The sequence below is a fragment of the Pseudophryne corroboree genome, chromosome 6 (assembly GCF_028390025.1).
Source record: "Pseudophryne corroboree isolate aPseCor3 chromosome 6, aPseCor3.hap2, whole genome shotgun sequence".
Taxonomy (NCBI): domain Eukaryota; kingdom Metazoa; phylum Chordata; class Amphibia; order Anura; family Myobatrachidae; genus Pseudophryne; species Pseudophryne corroboree.
In genome coordinates this window covers 50,213,612-50,219,887 of record NC_086449.1, presented here as the reverse complement: position 1 = coordinate 50,219,887, position 6,276 = coordinate 50,213,612, and the positions used below count along the sequence as shown (strand labels likewise).

The 6,276-nt window shown below is 53.6% G+C and overlaps 1 protein-coding gene across 1 annotated transcript in view; it reads left to right on the top strand.

Annotated features, from left to right (window-relative positions):
* The first annotated feature begins 4,943 nt into the window (after positions 1 to 4,943).
* Positions 4,944 to 6,276, top strand: part of LOC134936070 (gastrula zinc finger protein XlCGF17.1-like) — a 392,476-nt gene continuing 391,143 nt past the window's right edge. Inside the window, exon 1 of the mRNA XM_063930980.1 lies at positions 4,944 to 5,006. The gene's annotated coding sequence lies outside the window, so the exon portion shown is untranslated. The remainder of the gene's footprint in view (positions 5,007 to 6,276) is intronic.

The following is a 6,276-nucleotide window of genomic DNA, read 5'->3' as shown; positions in this document are numbered from 1 at the left end:
CCTATACAAAACAATTGCATGCAATACACAATACAATATTTGGTGATAACCGCGCTGAATAGGTGACACGGGGACTCTGAAAAAACCTGAGTTGCGCAAGTTGTGGCCCATAAAGATGATAAACAACAATGTTCTGTTATATTCCAAATATATGAGAGTGTGAAAGTTCCTTTACTGAGTCTAAGGACACTTTAGAAATTCCTGCTTAGATGTATAACTATGTAATTCTTTATCCTGGTTATCAGTGTAGCCCAAAATAAATGACATTTCTCTGTTCTGAATGTAAAGTTACATTACTCTGTATCCAGTAAGCTGAATGTAGAGAACTGATCTATGTCATGAAGTATAAAGACCCAGTATATCTCATCCGCTGGCTTAGTACAAAGAACTCTAGATCTCATAACATCCAGATGGGTAACGTGACAGTTTTTCTTCATACAGACTCATTTCTGTCTTGAATATTTTCTACATTAAATGATAGCATCAGTGTCTCTTTCTCTCTGAACAGATCTACTTGCAGTCTCTGAATAGCTTGTGTAGCTAGTAATTTATACTCTAATATTCTTCGTCTTATTCGACTGCATAGACAATTTCATCTCCCTTGTGTATATATACGTATACAATTATAATCTCCATTTCTGTGACAAAGCATCTAATAAAATGATATACAAGTGTGGGACGCTACGGGTGCCACCCCCCACTGCGTGCCGCCCGGCCGGAAGCGGACGCAGATCCCCTTCTCCCAGCTCCCCTCGGCACCACCGGAGGTGGGGAGCGCCCACCAGCCAAGGGACGGCCGGGACTCGGAGGAGGAACACCCAAGCGCCCAGATGCTGGGAGTGCAACCAACCGTGGCACTTCGCCCGGGAATGCTCAGAAGCAAGGCGTACCGGGGATTATCGTCGGAGGCCTTTAAACTAACTTCCCTCGCGGTTGCGGGTCAAACCACGAGGAAAGAGACAGAGCGCATGAACACCAACTACGCCTCAGACCTAATTGGAGAGTGCCCTACTGTAATAGCCCGGCTGGCGGGAAAAGAACAACGATGCCTCCTGGATACGGGCTCCCAAGTATCGACCATGTCCGAACAATGTTTCCGGGAGCACTACGCCCACCTGACAAAAACGAGCGTAGGGAGCTGGGTGAACCTCAAGGCCGCCAACAACCTCCCCATCCCCGTTGTGGGGGTGGTGTGGATCGAGGTGGAACTGTACGACCAGCCCCTGGGGAAGAAGGGTGTCATGGTAATAGCAGGGGAAGAATTGACTCACGGACCGGTCATCCTTGGCATGAATATCTTGCGCTGCCTGGACCGGGCTGTGGTCCAGGAGAAGGGCCCCCGATATTGGAGGCACCTAAAAGGTACAGAGGCCCGTACAACAGGCCCTTCAAAGGGTGATCCAACTGTGCGAGGAACCAAAATCTACGGGCAGAGGAGGGCCCATTGGCCAAATCAAAACCCAACACAAGCAGAAAGTGAAGGTTCCCGCCCGACAGGAGGTTGTCCTGGACTTGCCAGTACGGTGGCAACATAGACTAGAGGGAAGGGAGGTCCTCATCGAGCCTTGTTGGTTCCAGCAGACCGAGACCGGGCTGGTGGTGGCCCGAGCCCTCGCCGTGGTCCAAGGCGGCACGGTGCCCCTTCGCATATGTAATCTCGGAGACCACCCGGCGGAAATACCTGCAAGGACGACTTTGGGCGAGCTACACATCATCCCGGCGAGCCACATCCAACCAGAACCAGGTTTGACACTCCATCCGGATGCGGAAACACCTTGGACCCTGGCGGTAACGGTCGAGGAAAAAGAGATGCCCACTGACAACTGGAATGGCCGGGCCATCCTGGAACAGACAGACGTGACCCTGGATCAACTCCACCCAGCGGACGTCAAAAGACTGGAACGCATGCTGTGGAAAAGGCAGAAGGTGTTCTCGGGCAGTGAGGAGGACTTTGGATTTACCCGGGAGCTAGAACAGTCGCCCCATCCGCGAGCGTTACCGCCCCATTCCAACTGGGTTATACCAGGAGGTAAAAACCATGATCCGCCAGATGCTAACCAGCCAGGTCATTAAAGAAAGCAAGAGCCCCTGGGCGGCCCCCCGATTGTCCTGGTCAAGAAGACAGATGGAGCCCTGCGCTTCTGCGTAGATTACCGGAAACTGAACAGCTGCACGGTGAGGGATGCATACCCCCTTCCCCGCATCGAGGAGTCGTTGGCTGCACTAGGGAAGTCCCGGTACTTCTCGACGCTGGATTTGGCCGCCGGTTACTGGCAAGTCCCTGTGGCAGAACGGGACCAAGCCAAGACGGCCTTCATCACCCCCATGGGACTGTTTGACTTCTGCAGGATGCCGTTCGGACTCTCCAACGCGCCTGCCACCTTTCAACGCCTCATGGAGCGTTGCCTGGGGGACCTGAACTTCGAGGCCATCTTGATATATTTGGATGACGTCATTGTCTTTGCCCCCACCCTTGACGAACACCTGCGGAGGTTGGACCGAGTCTTGCAGCGCCTGGAAAACTACGGCCTCAAGCTGAAGCCCCGGAAGTGCCACCTCTTGAAGCCCAGCCTGGAATACTTGGGCCACGTGGTATCTGCAGAGGGGGTGCAACCCACCCCTAGCAAACTGGCCGCGATACAAGGATGGAAGGCCCCCACCACAGTGACCGAAGTACGGGCTTTCTTGGGCTTAGTAGGTTACTACCGGCGATTCATCAAAGGTTTTGCCAAGATCGCTGGTCCCCTGCACGAGCTACTGAGGGGCCTGGCAACAGACTCCCGGCAAAGGAGGATCCAGTGGAGCCAGGCGCAGGAAGACTCTTTCCTTCGGCTCAAGGAGGCACTCAGCCAAGCCCCAGTATTGGCCTATGCGGATTTCGACAAGCCATTCATACTCTACACCGATGGAAGCCACAAGGGCCTGGGGGCCGTGCTGTCCCAAGTCCAGGGAGGCCAGGAGAGGGTGATCGCCTATGGGAGCCGGGGTCTTCAGGAGTCAGAGCGAAACCCCGAGAACTACAGTTCGTTCAAACTTGAGCTGTTGGCCCTGGTGTGGGCGGTGACCGAAAAACTCCCTGGGTACCTGACGGCGGGTGAAGTCGAAGTGGTCACAGACAGCAACCCGCTAGCCCATCTGGATACCGCCAAACTGGGGGCCTTGGAACAGCGTTGGACTGCCCGGTTGGCTAAGTTCCCCCTTAAAATACGCATTCGGCGTGGGAAGGACAATGCCAATGCAGATGCCCTGTCCCGGTTTCCGGTAGATGCCCCCACCGGCCCTACCGATGAGGAACAAGAGGGGTGGGAAATACCAGATTTCGCCCGATTTGGGCCCCCTCCGGAAGCCCAGCAGATCACCAGTTGTGGCCTCCAGTTGCGGAATCCCTCCCGGATTGGGCCACGGAACAGGGCCGGGACCCAGATTTGAGGAGCATCCGCCAATGGAAGGAGCAAGGACACTGGCCGTCCCGCTGTGATAGAGACCAGCTCGGGGAAGTAGGTCGGGGAGTGTTGCACCACCGGAACCAACTTACCATCCTGGAAGGGGTACTGTGTCGACGCACCTACCTCGAGCAGGAACTCCGCACTGTGTGGCAGATCGTCCTGCCAGAGATAGCTGCCTGGGATCTGGTGGTGGAATCCCACCGCGAAGGGAGCCACCTCGGCGTGGCCAAAACCCTTCAGTGGCTATGCCGGCAGTACTTCTGCCCGGGACTCCAGCAAGTGGTGGAAGAGGTATGTCGAGTATGCGATCGATGTGAGGCCACCAAACCCACAGAGCAGAGGGCGTCTGTACAAACCATCGTAACCACCCGACCTTTGGAGTTACTGATGATCGACTACGTGCTCATTGGAGAGTCAGCACAAGGATACCAGTATGCCCTGGTGATGACAGACCACCACACCAAATTCACGGTGGTCGCCCCAACCTGGGACCAGACCGCGGACTCAGCCGCCAAGGCCATCGTCGAGCAGTTCATCCGCAGGTATGGTTGCCCTGAACGCATACATTTCGACCAAGGCGCATGCTTCCAAGGCCGGGTGATGGAGCGCCTCTGCCAGACCTACGGCATGCAAAGATCCCGGACCACGCCTTACCACCCGGCGGGGAACGGGGCCTGTGAACGATTTAACCGGACCCTCCTGCAGATGCTCCGGACCTTAGAGGCCGAGCAGAAGAGACGGTGGCCTGATTTCGTCCAGGAGCTGGTGTGGGTGTACAACAACAGGGTCCAACGCACCACGGGTTTTTCCCCTTACCTCATGATGTTCGGGAGACCCGGAAGAGAACTACAGGACCTGGAAGCACGGAGGTGCTGAGGCACGGAGATGCTGAGGCACGGAGATGCTGAGGCACGGAGATGCTGGAAGCACGGAGATGCTGAGGCACGAGGTACTGAGCCCTGGAGATCCCAACTACAACAGTAGTAAAACTGAAACACGACAGCTGTGGTTTTCAGTGGAGAACACGGAATTCAGTACTGTGCCTTTAAGACGAAACATTGCAGCTGTACCTTTACATTGAGACTCAGGGAAATGGTGAAATCAAATGGCAACACACAAATAAACCAAACGGTAACAAGGGAACAGAGTTTCCACAGGAACTTAGGTACAAAGGTTACCTTTAGGGAGCTCAGCTTAAGACCCACACAAGGCTGTATGTGACACAAGGAACTGGCCCAGATTCCAACTCAGCCTCCTGATTTATACTTCCTGGTCCTTGATGATTGGTGGGCAGGATTAGGTGATGTCACTGTCATGTGACTACTCTAGCCAAGGCTGTGATGTAGAATGAGGCCTAGCAGGCCAAGAGAACACTGAAGCCTGGACTTCTGCAAAACACAGAATGCTTGCTTTTAGATTACTGAATTCAGCCTCACACAGGAGACCACCACAGGTGGAGCTGATTACCTCTCAGGCAGAGAACTCAGGAAAACTCATAGTGCTGACAAGCTGTTTAACTCCGTGAGTGAAAAGACACAGGATCCAGGACAGATGGCAGGGGTAAGTCACCAAATATAAACCTACAGTCAGGATTGTGACAATCTGGATCAAGGTAGGCCCTCAGTGAGGCCCCTCTCAGCATTGTCTGTTGTTCTTTACTGTACTCTCTGAGTGTAGGTATTGTGTCCTACCGTAGTCTCTTAGTGTAGAAATTGTGTCTTCACTGTATTCTCCGAGGGTAGGTATTGGGTTCTCTGTAATCTCATAGGCTTAAAGTGTTGTGTCACTGTTTATTCTTGTATGGTACTTCCGGTGCGCATAGCATTCTGCAGTCCCGCCCACGCGCGTCAGGCTCCCTTCGAAGGTAGGTGTTTGGCTGTCCGAGTTCCGGTCAGGGACTTTGAGCCGCTTGATCAGGCCCGGCTCGGTGCGTGTCCCCCACCTGTGGCGTTGTTTCTTGCGCATTTCCGTTCTAGGTACCCGGGAGACTGATCGCTCGGCACGCAAGCGGACAAGATCGAGTCGGGTGAGCCAATCGGTGTTCTGTGTGTGTGTGTCACGTAAGTTTGTCCCCCCCCCCCCCCGTTCCCCTACCCCTTCCCCTGGTTGTGGGCGTTTCCATCCAGGGTCGCACCGGGTGCTTTCGCACCTCACGGGTACCCAGTCTGAGGCCACAAGTGCCAATGATGACCCATCATTGAGCCCGCCTGGGGTTGTTCCGCCTTCCCTCCTCTCTGTCTGTCCATATACAGGTTCTGTTTTCTCGACAGTAACCATCCAGGACCCGCAGCCACCCTGTCTAGCGGATCGGAGTCATCCCCGAGGAGGACCCGGAGTATCCCCAGCGGAGTAGAGAGACCGCCCTCGGTAAGTGTACCAACACGGGGAGGCTCAGGCGGCCCCTTTTTACACAAGTCCTTCCGTTTCTTTATCAGATGCGTATGCAAGGACAGCCAATGGGATATAGTGTGAAGTCACAGAATGCTGTCTTAGTTATGACCATTTCACACTTTCCCACAAAGTATCTGGATATCATATTACACAGTCACTAACTTTCCCCTTTACTGGATAGAGTCTCTCAACACACCACGGTACTGTACTTAGTTACTTGTGGTATTATTGCCGTATCTCGCCACAGCTAAGCAGCAAACCCACTCTGCACTGCCCGACTTTATATTTTGTAGGTCTATAACTTAATCCAGTCTAGCAATATAAGTAAAAATAGGGGTAGCTGTAATGATTACCACTTCGGCTTGCTGTATTAATAAAAAGTGCCTGGCACTGGATTTTTTCCCCTCTGTCTGCTTCTGCAAATTTGGTGCAGTTCATT